This window comes from Astatotilapia calliptera, chromosome 22 (genome assembly GCF_964374335.1).
Source record: "Astatotilapia calliptera chromosome 22, fAstCal68.1, whole genome shotgun sequence".
Lineage (NCBI taxonomy): Eukaryota > Metazoa > Chordata > Actinopteri > Cichliformes > Cichlidae > Astatotilapia > Astatotilapia calliptera.
The window spans coordinates 15,351,644-15,368,087 of NC_137442.1; the positions used below are offsets into that span (position 1 = coordinate 15,351,644).

The following is a 16,444-nucleotide window of genomic DNA, read 5'->3' on the forward strand; positions in this document are numbered from 1 at the left end:
TTTCACCACTAGAGGCGCTGTAGAACAATGCATTTAAAAACTGGTCGTTGTGACACAAATAGTTTCTATGGTTAATGCAGAGAGTATAGTCATGCAAATTTATAAACCATATAAAGAAAGAAATGCATACAAAAATAATAAGAAATGTAGATTACAATGTAGATATTAAAACATTGAAATGCATTAAACATAATTTCAAAAAAAAGAAACATTGGTTAAAACTCAACTGAAATAAATGCCAGAAATGATATGAAAAATACCAGAATACATTTTTACTACACACACTGGAGTTTGTGCCATTCACCTCGACTTTAGTATTTGGATTTTCCTTTAGCAGTTTTATGATTTCTGCTTGAACAGATTAACTGTTAAAGTCGCTTTGTTCCATTTTCATGTGATCTTATGTCAGTTTCCCAATAACCAAACAAGTGACATTACAGTATATCGTTTTACGACGGGTTTCATGATGTCGACCGAGCGGTTACTTGGGTTTACTGTGTAAATGCAATCCTGAGATTACAGCAAACTTTCGCTTTAAGAATCTGTGTTTTTGATTTCGCTCGAGTAGTACATTCAGTTTGGTACTAACTGTGTAAATAAGTGTGATTACAGTGTGTGTCACTTTAAGAGTCAGTCTTCGGATGGCTTCTTGATATTAATAGAGCTGCTGTGTCTTCCTCCTCTGACGTAATGCCCACAGCCTACAGAGAGACAGGCAGAGAGGTCCTGTCACAGCAAAGCGATAACACTAGTCTGAAAAAAAATTACAGATTTTTCAGCTTATCTACTTTTGTTTGCTGTGCCCAGCAAACCCATCCACGGCTGAATAACATAACTATACCTTCGGAATATTGCAATACCTGAGCCAAACTCACTCAGTAATGAGTCGGTATTAGCCTAGTTTCATGTGCTACCGCGAAGCCTTAACTATCTCTCTTTCCCTCTCAGACCAAAGAGGAAAAAAAAGAAAAGAAAGAGAGAGACAGCCAAGACACAGTCACCCCGTCCGACATCATCAACAAACAAAAACCCCACAAAGAGACGAAGCAGCCAGCCAAGCAGCCAGCCAGCCAGCCAGCCACCATCTTAACAGGCTGCTGAAAGAGACACACACAGAGAGAACAGAGGCTAATGCTTATTTTTGATCAACAGGTAAGCAGCACCAAAAGAAACACTTCCAGCACAAATGCACACCATGCATACAGCCCTCTCTGTTGGTGCAGAGGCATTGTAAACGGCAAAAGAAGAAGAGAGAGAGAGTGAGGGAAAGCAAAAAAATGCATCGGCGATGAACGCTTTGGAGTTGTACACGGCGAAATGCATGCTCTCGGACAAGTGGGAAGATGTAACGTGTTCGTCTTAAAAGGGAAGCCGTGTGCGATTAGGAGGCGAAATATCGCTCTGTTAGCTGTTGGTAGTTTTACGACGGGCAGCAGTCGGTTTGCGTCTTATGTAACTAACGGCCTGAGCGGCGTCGGTAAGGAAAGAGGGATCTGCTGAATGAGAGAGAGGGAAAAGAGCAGCACCGCTTTGAATTCACATGGCAATTTACATTTAGGTTAGGACACCCAAACGCCACACAAATACAAATTGGGGGGCTACTGGGGGAACCGCTCTGATTTTAAGACTGAGTTTGAAGCCAGCAACAAGGGGACGTGGAGTGACTTAGTCGCCTCAAGTAGGTTTGTGTATTCTCCTTTCTCAAAGTTTTGTTTCTTGATTTTATTTATTTACGTATGTCGCGTCAAGTCACGTTAAATGACACCGATTTCCTAGAAGCCAGTGACTTGGAGTGATTTATTTATTTTTTGTGTCAGCACAGGGTAACTCTTGTAAAACTGCACGCTTACCTCTTGGTTATTTTCATTGATAACTTTTTTTTTTCATTGCTATTCTGACTGCAAACTTGATACTCAAGTTCAGATTTCTTGCTTCTCTGAATGACGCACGTCGCAGAGACACAGAGACGGACAGAGAGAGGGGGGAAAAGGGGGTTTTGAAGCCCGAAAGATGAACGCAGTTAACTTGCTTGTTGTTTTCTGGACTTAAAGCGGAAAGAAGCGTGAGTCCACATCACAGAGATTGCGTTTATCAACCGGTTCAAAGACCGTTTGGCGCTGTTTGTTTGTTTGTTTGTTCTTATGTTGTTTGTTTTGCACCTCTTTCATTGTTAGGAAACTCGCGAGCGCATGGTGGATGTGAATTGTCGTAAAGGATACCCCCCCCCCCCCCCACACTCCTCCTCCTCCTCCTCCTCCTCTTCCTCTAACCCCCCATCATCCTCTCTCTTATCAACTTTTGAAGAAAACAAGTGCCTCTTAGCTCAAATCTTTGCGAATTTATTGGTTTCCTCGCTGTTGGACGTTTCACGAGTGATGCCGGGAAGGCATGAGTTGCATTTCCACTTAACTTTGAAAAAGTTTCCCCCCCCCTCTCTTTCTCTCTCGCTCTTCGGTCGTAAGAAACTGTGATGTTCCTTTGAGATAAGGGGAGCTGGGTAGGCATGACAACTCTGTGGGGAGAGCAGAGTATGTGAAGCCAGCACAATGAGGCACACACTGCAAGGAAGCTTTTTACATAGTCCTTCAGCAGAGTTCTCCAGTTCTGGCCCCCAAAGAACCCCTTATGCGTGGAGCAACTTTTATTCAGCAGATAACCTCAGTGGGCTTTTTTTTTTTTTCACCCCCCCCACTTCTTTTTCCTTAAAGAAAAGCAAGACCCTGAGACTTAACTGTGACACTTGTTCACAGCTGTCTGAGGTTACACTTTGTTTTTTTATGAAGCAATTAATTTATTCATTGGGCCCTTTCAAAATTGTCCCACAGCCCTTTAAATGTAGCTCCATGGCATTTCAGCGTTAAGCAGAAAATGCTTAAAAGCCACTGCAAAGACTTTAAAAAGCAATTTCAAGTTGATATCTTGAGTTTTTATTTGTATCTTAAATGCCCAACTTCTTGGCCACGACACGGTGGAAAAGTTTCACAGTCGTTTCCCTTCAACTCAAAACTGTGTGGACCGTTTGAGGGGGAAAAAAGTAAAATAATACAACTTGTGAAACTTTTAAGGTTTAGTTTGCATTTCCCGCAGCAGTCTGACACACGGCTGATTCTGAAACTTCGAATATTGAGCATTTGTTTGGACTTCTTCAGCAGAAAAGCCGTTCCTTCATGCACGAGCGATTGGCAGCATCGTAAGTCACACGTATTCTGTAAGATATGGGATTATGACAGATTATTTTTACTTTGGGGGGAAAAAAAGTACATTAATGTGATTTAATCAGCTTCATGGGTAACATTTTCTAGCAGTGCTTTCACATCTGCTTTCCAATGCATGCATGCATAACATTGGTGTTTTTTTTTTAACAGTTCCACAAATTCCAGTATGCGCAATCAAGTTTGTCTTCTGCTCTTTATTATAGTGAAAAAGTCTGAATGGGACGATTCAGTTAGTTTTATCACAGCACATAAATAAACTTGGATGAAGTGATTTTTATCAGAAAAGAAATCCTACTTTAAATCTTTTTTAAAGATGAAGGTAACATTTTTATGCCATATTGTGTCACTATATCTTTTTTGCTTTAGATCCGCTACACTTCAGCTTTGGGTATAGTCGCTGCAGACAGTCCAACCCCCCCCCCCCCCCCCCCCCCCTCACCAAAAAAGAAAAACAAAAAACGTGTTCCTATAACCGAAGACATCGTGCATGTAATGAGTCCCTGTCAAACTTTTTATAACTTCAACCAATGTTCTGTAAAATTAGTTAAAACACTTTATCCGCCGATGTGTCAATCCAGCTCCGTAACGTTAAAACATTTTCCGCTCTCCAGACACTGGATATTATTGTATCGTACAGCTTTGTTCATAGCCGCTATTAAATGTCAAAACAGTTGAGAACTTCCTAAAGAGAACCCCCCCTGCTTGTAAAACTCATTCCCGTGTGTGTGTGAGACAGAGCGGGAGACAGCGCAGCACTTTTTCCTGTGCGTCTGTATGTGCTGTGGAGACAGCCGTGGCTTCGCTCATATGGCTGCAATATGTGAAGTCTCTCTGTGGTGGAACTCGCAACAGAGAAAGTTTGTAGAGACGGGGAGAGAGCGGGAGAGAGAGAGAGCACACATGGAGCGAGGGAAGTCAGAAATGTCCTGTTCAACTAGCTGGAATGTATCTCCTGTGTTTTATTGATGGTTTGATGTTCTGTAAGACATGAGGAACAACTGTAGTGATTTTGTGGGCTGCCATGCATTTGTCTTTGGTCGTTTCAAAGCGGTGCCGCATTACATGGGGGGAAAAAAGGCCAGTGCGAAATGGAGTGTAAAGGGAGACTTTAACTTAGAGCAAGTGGGGTTTTTTTGAAGTAGTGATTAAACTGGTAGACGTGTGATTGATTTTGTTGATCCAGGGAAGCTGTACAAACCTGACGCGGCTGTGAATTTTCCAAAGTAAAATCGACAATCTTGCCTACCCTAAAAAACGTTAACAGGATTGATGCAAGTTTGTAAAACTTTAGGCGAAGCCCCCGCTGTTTCTCCTCTACAGTAAAAGCTTTTCGGGGGGAAGTAAAGTATGTTTGCCTAACGCTGAGGTCTAACACTACTAAAGGGAATGCAGTGTAATAATTTGACCTCTAATCCGTTGTTGCTGTCTCTCTCCTTCTGGTCCGGACTGATGTGCGTCCTTTCTCCGAGCTTTTGCGGCATTTTGTTAAACTGTACATCATAACTAACAAAGAGCTGATTGTAGTAATTTGTAATTGTAATTGTAGTTTTGTTTTAATATTGAATAGTTTAAAAAATAGATGTTGACCTGTTGACCACTACGAATCAGTCTGTGAGAACACTTTTTCTTTCACTTTTTGCAAATTTTAAAAAAATAAGGAAACTCTTTCTTAAATACTTTATGGCAAATGTTGAACTACTCCCAACATTCACTGTTTCCAATAGCAGGAAAAGATAGCATCTATTAGAGATTCAGTCGTTATTCATCTCGAGCCTGCCTGCAGTTCATTTAAAGGAAACATCCATTTGTCACTGATAGTTTACTTAAAGAAAAACAAGGCTTTCTGTAAGGATTCTGGCTCTTTGGCTCAGAGTTCTCTAGCTAGCACATTTTTTTTGTTTTGTTTTTTTTATTAACAAGTCTTCTGTTTTGCTCATATCCTCAGGACACAATTGTTTTTAAATTATTTTACTGTGTGTGCATATTTTGGGTCTATTATTGCTTATATTCAGTGCTTGCAGCATTGGTTATACAGGGATTTGAGCTTATTCTCTCGTTGCATTTACTGGAAGTCAGTCTGGAAAAGAGTGTCTGCTAAATGCCCAAAATGTCATCCCCACTCTGTCTGTGGTTACTGCAGTCTTGTTTAGGCTTGACTTTGTCTCTAATGTCTTTGGTCTATTTTAGACTTTTAAGTCTGTCTTTTTAGACCGCCTGCTTCAGATAACGAGCACATGGTCTTGGTTTAGGGTGAAATGATTCTTTTTTTCTCTCTTAGTATTTAGATTTATTTGGGGGTGGGGTGGAGGGGGGATACGAATCCTAAATATGGGGCATTTTTGCCTTCCTTTGATCTAAGATAATAAAAATCCTTCTGCCACGTTACTGTAAAGACCGATGAAGTAGTGGGGCAGAAGATTAAGACGTGTACCCGCCGAAAGTAGTGATAAAGCAGCAGTACAGCCCTGTGGTTATAAAGGCTTTCCTGTTTCCAAAAGACGCGTAACTTTTAAACTCACCGACACCATGCGAATTCCCGTGCATCACTTAAATGTCTCAACTGTGCCGTAGACAGCAGTTGTTCTAAATCTGTCTTTCCCATGATCAGACTTTAATTACGAAACCCATCTTTGGCTTGTTAGTTGTGTCAGGGCAGTTGGTAAATGAAACCTACAGGTTGAGTGAGTGGCGAGCCCTGCCTGCTTTGACTCAGCAGTATCACACTGATGCCTCCCATACACCCGTGCGTTCAGATATCAATCACATTTCATTTGAGCGTCAAAGTTGTGCAAAACGCTGTGGAACATTTGATCCAACCCTTTGATAAATGAAGTTCTAAACAAGTTCCAAGTTAAAAAACAAAGAGCTCACATGCTGCTCTATAAAATATGTACATCAAGTATGGAACATTGTTAGTTTTATTCCACAAAAGTTGTTGAACATTTCAGATGTTGGAGAGATTTGACCTTATGCTTTACTCATACAGACAGTCATTGTGTGGCTTGAAAATGCTGCCTCGACTTCTACCTTTTCTCGAGGTTTACAGCAGGCGCTCCCATTGGTTTGAAGAAAAAAAAAGTTGACAGCCATATGTCATTAAGAGAGAATTGTAGCCTATAAACAGCTGTCAGTGATGCTCTGGAGAATAAGTAAAGAGCCTGGAAGTCTGATCAGGTTTACTTGAATGAAAAAGACCTTAATGTGTTTTAAATCTTGGTCCCTCAAAGACCTTTGATAACTCTGCAAAACAAGATAGGAGCAAAATGTCTTTTATTGGGACTTGCATATTCCATCAAGCTATGTACACTCTTGTGTTAAAAGTTAATATGGTAGATTTTTGTAGTTTCCTTGAGAAAGCAACCAAATAGTTTCACATGTGAAAGTTGCATAAAAGTCCAGAAAGGGTGAAAGGTGACAATTACCTGTTGCAATCAACAAAGAATAAAAGTTGTAATTGCAGTGAATCATCAGTGAGATGTCCCTTGCAAAACCAGTTTCTCCTTGGCTCTTACTGTAGTGGCTCTACGATACTTGCTGCTGTCATTGCATTTCATTTACATTCGTCATTTTCTTTTGCTAACTTGATTTATTAGCGCGCAATGTGAAAAAGCAACCCGGGCCGATTTGACATAGGGTCAAGAGCGAGACGATCCATCACAGGAAACGTGCAGGTTGAGGCGTTTGTAGGTGTTTTTAGGTTTATCTCATTGTATGCACATATTAGAGGACACATTATGTAAAGCTTTGCTGCTAGTCTGTATCTTGACACTAACAGAGAGATCAGGAAGAGAGGATACGGTCTAATCACTTAAAATGTGGAAACTCACATGCTTCACGTAAAATAGTGCATTTCTATAAAATCCTTAATTTCTGTATAAAAATGTAAAGTTAAGTATACCTCAAACAGTCACCATTGTATAAGGGACAGAGTAGAGACATCCATACTGTAATACACTGATTTAAATGTAAACATCAATTTAATTTCAAAAAGTAAGTACATGTTGTCTGCATTTAGACTTACTTTGCTGGATGATTTTGATCGTTGCAAACTTCAATTGCAAACATCACAAATACAACATTACGAGTGCGTTTCTTTACTGTTTTTCTTAACGGTCTTAAGTAACGAGCATGGCTCCGTCTGTAATTTCTTGCCGTTTTCACACAGCACCCAGCAGGCAGACAGCGAAAATTAACTATGGAAATTGTGACAGTGGCATAAGTGGCAGGAATCTGAATGTGATTTATGTTGTAAGCTTCTTTGTGTTGAAGCTGAAGCGGCTGTGCAACACGCAGATGGAGGGTGCTGTACCATTTTTCTCAAGTACTGTATGCGTAATTCAGTGAGACTTTTCTCAAGTAGAAGAAGTGTCTTTTTTTTTTTAAATCAAGGAAGCTGCTTGGAAACGAGTTATCTTGCTCCGAAGGGAGGAAAGATTGATTGTGAACGAGAAGTCATTCTATATATTTTTTCATGGCTGTAAATAAGAACAAAATCCACCTGTTTTGTAGTAAGAAATTGTAAGATCAAGCTTTTTCCAGTGTTCAGGGTTGGAGATTTGCTTTCTCTTAACAAGTTCTAAAGCGGGCGGCACATTTGTGTTACAATAACTGTATTTCATGTCTCATCAGTTTTTAGTTTAGTACAATCTGGGCTAATTCGACAGATAATTTTCTGCGTGATAACTACAGTATTTTTGATGTGGTTGTTGACTGTTTACTGTTCACTATATAGTTTTAATATGGCATCCGTTCCTGCAGCATATCTTTGCACATCTTCGCATGCTTGGCCTGCAGTATCAATAAACATTCATCTCCAGACAGTTCAGCGTTGTTGATAGATAGCTATCAGTTATTGTAGGAGCCCACTGGCGCTTATCTTCTCCTCTTGAGGTCAGATCTATCTCATTCGCTGCATGGCTATGATTGAATTGACTCACTGATTGTTTATTTCTACACTGAAGGTTAACTGTCTGCTCTGTCAACAGTCAAATCAAGAACCTGCACAACATGTACGCACAGCTTAGATTTCTTAGCTCTTGAAGTGCCTCTTTCTGTTTCATTATCTCCAAATCTCTGCCTCCTATTTTTACTGTAATGCAAGACAAGAAGGACTGTTAGTGTCATGTGTGCCCAATCATCCTGTAATCACTGTCAAAACACTTAATTTACTTGCTTGAAGATTGCGTTTAACTTTCACTTCAGCTGACATTTGTTTGCTCTTGTGCGCTCTCTCATTCGCAATCGTGATTCTTTTGAGGTTTGATGAGGCACACTTTTCTGTGGCAGCGTTTGACGCTCGATCCAGTGCTTGTCTTGTAGTCATACAACAGTACTGCTGCCTAATGCCTGTTTATTTTATGGATGGGTGTAATTGTATGTGTGATGTACTCTTAAGCTCTCATTGCATTGACATATGCTTACAGTTTCAAGTCTGTCCAATATAAAAATTGCCATTTTGTTATATGTGAATCTGTAGTTTCTCTTCTGTGATTATCTGCAGCCAAGCAGTTTGTTTACCTTGAAAGTGTTTGCATGTCCTTGTTACTGCTATAGACCTGCTGAGGAACAAACTTTACTTCTACTGTCTTAAAACTATCGGCTTGTCTCTCTCCCCTCTCCTCTCTGCACACACACACACACACACACACACACACACACACACACACACACACACACACACACACACACACACACGCGCGTACAGCCCCATTAGTATTGTAGTCTGGGATCAGACTAAAACATCTGGTGGCTGAGTAACTTTTCAAAGTAGTCTTTGTCCTCACTCTGGTGCATGTATGCGTGTGTCTCTCACTGTGCGCTTTTCTCTGCGTGGTTGTGTGTTAGAAGGGGCAGACTTTTTATGGCGTCCCGTCAAATTAAAACTATGATTTAAGCGACTAACATTGTTTTTTTCATTAAAGCACATAGCCACACGTTGCTTCTCCTGATTTATTTTTTCTCGTTCTTTTCTTCTGCCTGTGGCCGTGTGGACTATTTAGTCTGTAGAAAATAAAGATGAGGGAATACGGATTAGGAGTGGAACTGTAATTCTGCTGTAACTGTATTTCATGAAGGGCCAGTCTAGCCTGGCCTGATGTGTTATTTTATTCATGTATCCCTGGCTGGTTGCCCTATAACAGAAGGCAGCAAGAAGCACAGGGAGATATGACACCCTTTCAACTTGCTTCTGGTCTGGCTTGACATTTCTGAAAGAAGCAGAAAAATGAAGTTAGACATAGCTAACTGCCTCACCTGTTCTCTGCAGGATGGTGCTGGGCTTGGTTTTTGATATTGTAAAGTAATTGTGCGATAGCAGCTTTGGGCTTTAGAGGGTACACCCCTGCAGACAGTTAGAGCAGATGCCCTCAGGGCTTCTCTTCAAGCCACATAAACGTTGAAAAGGCAGGGACTAATCTTCTCTCCCAGCAGTGAAGAGTGCTTAATCAGCACATTTGAAGGTGTTGTAGCTTGTTCTGGTACAAGGACTTTTTAAATGTATGAAATCTAATGCAGTAAATTGTTTGAGTTAAAATGAAACACTTGACTTTGGGCACCAAGCCACAACCTTTTGGCTGAGGTACTCCCTCCCTCCATTTGGAATTTTATATCTGTGGGGTAGCAGGGTTGTCTTGTGGCTGTTTGACAATGTTGAATGGTTAATGGTTAGATATAGCCATTGAACATGCTTTGTGGTTAATGGCTTTAAATGATGTGATCTAAGAATAATATTGTTTTAAAGGGATTTTGGGCTGATGTAAAATTGGGTATCGTGTATCATGCAATAGGGATTGGTACCAGCTATTACTATTTTGGATAGTAATGGAATGGATAGTTAGCACTCTTTATTGATACCAAAATTCTAAAATTCTAAAAATGTAACAGTATTTTTTTTTGACTGTAAGTACCATAGTCAATGTAAGTACTGAATAGAATTTTGAAAAAAATGTATAAAAATACTAATGAACACTAAATTTAGCTATTTAGCTATTAGCAATTGCCTGATAACAACATTAGCCATCTGCTAATTTATTATTAATGTAGCATCTGGTGGCAGTGGCTAATTATTAAAATGATGAAATTCTGAGCTAGGTAACAAGTGTTATCACTCCTGCCTGTCTGTAATGTGGACAGACAGTATTCATTTAACAGGATAACGCAACTATTCATAATTCAGTAGGCCGAAGATGAGAAAAGTCTACTAGCAGCTAAACAGGAACGCGGTAGCTGAACTTAGCAATTGCATTTGGTAAGTTAGCAACAGAAATATGGTGCCGAGTCACCAGAAGTGTAGAAAATAAACGGGGAATTAGATGAATAAATTTGCAGTACTGCACAAGTATTGTTTTAAAAAATTTTTTTAAAATGTATACCTATAAATTGGCTGTGAATATAAAAAACTTGAAACAGTTCAGTGACTTTCTATAACACAGTTTTCATCGTTTCCGTCGAACAAACAACAACTAAAAAAATGAACCCCCCCCCAGCAAAATGAAATAACCTTAGTGCCTGCAGTTTCACTATTAAATTATACTGTTACCTTGAGTGCAGAAAAAATTCAGTAAAAGTTATTGTGAATGCAAATAGCAAGTCGTATTGTTAAAGAAGAAAAAGGTTATCAGTTTAATTAACGTCACCTAACGATGAACCTGTGCTCAAATGCAAGATTATTGCGTTTACTGTGGAAGTAACCTAAATGGATTATTTTCTCAGGGCTCACCTTTGGGTCCCAAACAAGTATTTGAAATGCAAAGAGAATTTGTTACCATCAGCATGTTTCTCCTTATGGATAAATGGTATTTGTGATGGTCAGCATAAACATATATGTCTGTATCTGCAACATTCCTGTACTCCCCTTTCAAAGATCTGATATTTTTCATTGGCAGCTTTTTCTTTTTCTTTGTTTCTTTAAAAAAAGGCTTGTCATTGATAAGCTGTGTGTAATAGTGTGTTTGAAGAAGTGGATGAACGGATAGATGGATGATGGAGGGAGGTGGTTCTTTTTTGAAATGGAAATTAAGGGGGCACACATCTGGGGGTCTTTGAGACTTTTGTGAAGGGAGACGAAGAGGTGGGTGTCAGAGGCCCACAGTCAGAAGTGTGTGGATATATGTGTGGATGCAGTAAGTGGGGGGTTGGTGTGATAAAGAATGGACAGAGAAAGGGATAGTTTCTCATTTTTTGTGGTAGGAAAGAGTTTATAAGGAAAATAGGATAGCGAGGGTGTCTGCCTGTCTGTGTTGGACAGTGGTTTGGTCCTCATAGAATGATGGATGGATGAATGGACACACTGATGGCGATAGGAAAGGAAATAAAAGGAGGCTGCGATGGACATTAATAGAGAAGGAGATGAAGCTCAATATGTACAGCAACAATAGAATAGAGATAGAATAAGAAGAGAAATGGAAAGGAGGAAAGAAGGATGAACAACAGAAAGATAGATGGGGACTGTTTTGCATAGGCAGGAGGAGGAAGGGGGAAAAGTGGGGCGAGAAAGGGGGCAAAAGATCACTTACTGTGGTTGAAAACTTTACGGCTGACAGTTAAATTTTCTTCAGGCCAATGTGTGTGAGTTGCGGTGGGTGGAAAAGCACAGTGGGGGGCATGGCGTTTGTTCTGAAACATGGCTTTTGGGCTTTTTAGTGCTTCACACACAAGTTGTCCTCTCCCTTTTCTTTACAGGCTGATTTCATCTAGCTGTGAGAATCTCTCTCTCGCCTCCACTCTCTCTTTCGCTCTTTTTCGCCCCTCCCTTTTGCTCTTTTAGAAAAGTCAGTGAGTCAGTGAAATGATCAGATTCCCATGTGCCACATAAAAAAAAATGTCAGTTTAATGCGTGAACTACCTTCTTTGGGAGGAGGTTTACAAAATCAGGATGAATGTTGGGCGATGAGAGATTTGTAATCTCTTCAAGTGGCCACTCCCTTTGCTGCTATGTATTCTTTCAGTTAACACCTGTGTAAAACTTGCTCTTTCTGATACTTGATATCCATTTGATGTGTCAGATTACCCAACACCCCAGTTTTTTTTGTCTGTTCTACATTATGATAAAGATTTTTTTTTTTTTAAATAGTAAAAATGTACCTTATCTTTAGAGTTACGTAAATCAGCTTAAACACTGAAGCCATGTTATAAAGGTTAACATAAAACAAAGTTCTCTTGATTTGTTTCCTAAATATATTCTTGTTGCAGTCGAGTGGATTTACACCGTGGACTGACAGCTTCACTTAAAATATAAGATGATAAAGCAAGGAGTTACAGAGATTTAAAATGTCCCTTCTGAATAACACTTAGGAAGGAGGCAACTGTGACAGTGTCTGATTTACAGATTATTATGGAGGAGATAGAGAAAGCAAAGAGAATTGAGAAAACCAGCATGAGGACTAGGAGGTGATAGAACAGCAGAGAGAAGTTAGGAGCATTGCAATGATGTTGAAACTCATTAGAGATCATCTTTGAAGATGTGTCGAATATCGGCACCACAGGAAAGTACAGCCATTTGTGCACTGAGAAAATCCTTTTGAATAGTTTCTGTTAAATGATGAGAAAAGTTTGCCTGTTGTACATGAACCTCCCTGCTGTACTAGTTAGTGCTGGTTTGGGTTACCTGTTTGGTGTCACACCTGTTGTGGTTAAAAGAATCTGTCTGTAGCATTTTTCATGCTTTAAAACAGATGGTAACATAACTTAATAATGTCATCATAAATGTTGTCTTTTATAGTCTGTTAGAGCTCAGTCTAGAAAACAGTCAGCAACCCACGGTTGACAGGGAAAATTGTATACTCCCGGTGTTGGCTCCTGGAAGTTGGGGTGATGTGTGATGCCAAAAACCTCCTTGGGATTGCTTTGGTCGCTAGCAGATAGCTGTCATTTGCAAATTTCCATCCAAGAACCTGCCAAAGATTGGTGAAACTTGAAAAAGTGTGACGCTAACGGAAAGTGTTTGCCTTTGAAAGTGCCTCGCCATTTGCGGGTGAGTTTCAAAAGGCACAGATTTTACTTTGAAGGCAAACGGTCTCCATTTCCATTTTGTGTTGCACTTTTCACAGTGGCACCATTGTTCCTAGACTAGTTAGCAACTGTTTGCAGACATGTCAGGATTTTTCACACAAACTACCGCCACTGTGGCAATATGCGAGTGGCTAAAGCAATCCCAAGCAGGTTTTTGTGTAGCACTGCGTACCACTCTGTGACCTGTTTCAAGTAGCGACTGTCAACAACCGCTTGCTAACCTTTGAGATATACATCTTTTTCCCTTGCAACACATTGTTGCCAGAGGGCTGCCAACCGTCCTGTAGGCCTGTGTGATTTTCTTTGTCAAGGGTGGAATTTTCTGTGACAATTATAGCAATGATATATTTGTGCTATGTCCTGAGTGTCTATGTCAGTGCCAATCTTCTGCTCCACCATAGCGCCACCAGTAAGAGGCACTAGCTAATATTATCTTGGAAAGCCCATTAATCTTGCTGTCAGCATAAACAAGTAATACAGGCTTCAAAACAAACTCCATATAAGGTAAAAGAAAATTATAATTTTTTTCAACTTTGTGATCAAGAGCATTGGCAAGGAAGGGATGGGGCTTAGCCAGCTTAGCCAATTTATGCCTTAGAGAACACTCAAAATAAAGTCAGTTTTAAACAGTGAAGTCTGTTTATTCAAACTGGAATTTTACCAAAATTTGGGGAAAACTAGGAACCTTTGCTTTGGGGATCAATACAGAATTTATAGCTTGTGTCAGCTAATGCTAGCTTGCTTTTAATATATTTGAGCAGTCATGCACATTAACAGAACTGGTCTGATTGCTCATTTGGCTTATAGGTATGTACTTATCATTGTCCTTTAGACCGATTCCACCTCTAACACATTGCACGACCAGGGACAACTGCAGTTTTTCAGTGATAACAACAGTTTACTAGAGTTTATGCAGATAACTTTAATGTGACTAAATTGATAACGACCAGCTGAGTTGATTAATGCGTTGTGAGGAAAAGATGGTAAAAAGAGGGGCACTCTTATTAGTATGTTTAAAATTTTTACCAAGTGCTTTTTAAATGTGGTTTGCTGAATCTGAATTGTTAACCTCAGCTATGTAAGGCGATGATATGACTCTAAGGCAGTACGTCACTTTTTCTATCTCTTTGCAAATGAACACTGCATCACTGAAAATGTAACCTTGCTGCAGTCTAAGAAAATGAAAGATGCTTTGGCCTTCAGTGGAGATCAGTTTTTGCACCCTCATACACGCATGATATCAAAGGTAAGTTAATACAGCATCTCTTAGGCACTAGTAATATCTTTGATTGAGACACTGAAAAAAAGATTCATTAAAGATGTTTTTACTGCAGTGAAAATTATCCCGTATAAAAAATTACAGCAAGCCATTATGAGAAGTTGATTATACTTGTTTTTGAGATTCGATTAAAGCCCTTTTTTTCTTTTAATTGAGCCCAGCCCTGGATTGACATCACTGACAGTCTTCCAGTCTTGCTTCCCGATACTGCTCAATGGAGAAACGCTGCTTCACTTGGCCAGCTTGTAGATAGAAGGGCTCTGGAAAGGAATATAATGTCAACATTGTGGGTTGAAAATGTTCCGTTGTGTGTACGTGTGTGCGTCTTAAGTTTGTCCAGACATTTTTCCCGGCCGCTTGCAGGAAACGTCCGATTCTCCAGCAGTGGAAATATTGTGTGTGTGTGTGTGTGTGTGGTTGTCTTTGTGTGCATGTGTGTGTATTCCTGAGAGACAGAGTGTTGAATAGCGAATGTGGCGCAGTGCGTGCATGATCTAGTGTATTTGCCTGTTTCAGTTTGTGGATGTGAGTGTGTATGACTGATGTAATGTTTGAGCCTACCCAGACAGACAAACCAAACCAAGGCACACACACACAAACACAAGCATGCATGGGTGTGTGCGTGTACTCAAAATCATCAGATATGTCTGGCAGACTTCGGCAGGCTCGTGGAATGCATGTGTGTAATGCGTGTGTGTTTCTGGCAGAGCTGTAGTTTGTTTTCCGTATTTTGGGGGAAAAGACAGCTAGGCAAGAGTCAACAATCAACTTGTTGATTTATGCAGCTACTAGTTCCTTCCATTACGCCTACAACTACCACTGAAGCAGAGTTTGTTCTCCATTATTTTTGATGTATGAGAGTCTTAGCTGTGGAGAGCAAGGTCAGAATCAACAGTCCCCTGTTGATTTATGCATCTCCCGGTTTCCTGCTACTATCGTACATCAAGGCGGGACATTAGCACTGTCCACGAGGCAAATGTGGATACTCATTTGACTGTGGTTGGTAAGTTTGTCTCCTCTACCAGCCTCAACTGCAGTTAACTAGTAATTAGTTGAGCTTTCTCTTTTCTTGTTTTCTAAGATGTAGCAGATTAATTTGCTCAGCAGTTTCAAAACCACTTGTAACACTATGTAGTAAAGTATAGTTTTCTTTATATTAATAGTGTTACTGGTGGCAACGGTGATGCTGTTTTAGACTAATTTCCAAACCCCACAGGAAGAAGTGGACTAATATCAGTCCTACAACTGTTTATTTATCCACTCAGGGGGAACCTATGTATCACAGGAAAGCTGTGCTATGTCAGCAACTTGCACGTGCATATGTGTCAGAGAAAAGTCTAAAAGCTGTGGGTGTTGCATACAGTAATGAATAGGTAAGCCACTCCCTCAGCTTTAACCTCAGCAGCTGAAAGATCTGGTTGATCAAGGTCACTTAGTGGTGTGATTCACAAGAGAGCAGAAGCACTGGCACAGTGTGTTTGCTCGCTTGCCGTGCAGACGGTCAGATCAATGCAAAATGTAGAGCAGAAGTTTTAATTGTGTTCTTTGGTGTGGTTGAACATGTGCATGCTTGATAGGATGATGTTCCTATCTATCTGTCTATTAACTAGCTATTAACTATCTATCTATCTATTAACTATTATTTTAGTTAATCTGCCGTCACTTTTCTTGATTTGTTAGTCAATCCACCTAAATATTCAATTCACTGTGGAAAAAAAATCAATTCTCAGATTAGGGAAGGGGGAACCAAGGAATTGGAACGTTTGAATGGTCACACACTGCGGTGATCAGCTTATCAGATAATTGACTTTTTCAGCTCTGCTTTTATTTAACAGTGTGAATTTTAGTGATCTGTTAGGAACATGGAAATATTCTTTTTGTTACCTTAGACGTAGTCATCAGAACATTGTTTTTGTCATGCATGCCAACACAAAAGTGTCTG

General features: G+C 40.0%; 1 protein-coding gene across 3 annotated transcripts in view; it reads left to right on the top strand.

Annotated features, from left to right (window-relative positions):
- The first annotated feature begins 717 nt into the window (after positions 1-717).
- trps1 (trichorhinophalangeal syndrome I) overlaps positions 718-16,444 on the top strand; it is a 113,880-nt gene continuing 98,153 nt past the window's right edge. The window contains exon 1 of one of the 3 annotated variants that reach the window (XM_026157259.2): positions 718-1,152. The gene's annotated coding sequence lies outside the window, so the exon portion shown is untranslated. Of the gene's footprint in view, positions 1,153-1,227; positions 1,683-16,444 lie in introns of those variants that run through there. The other 2 variants (XM_026157260.2, XM_026157261.2) reach the window with 2 other exon arrangements.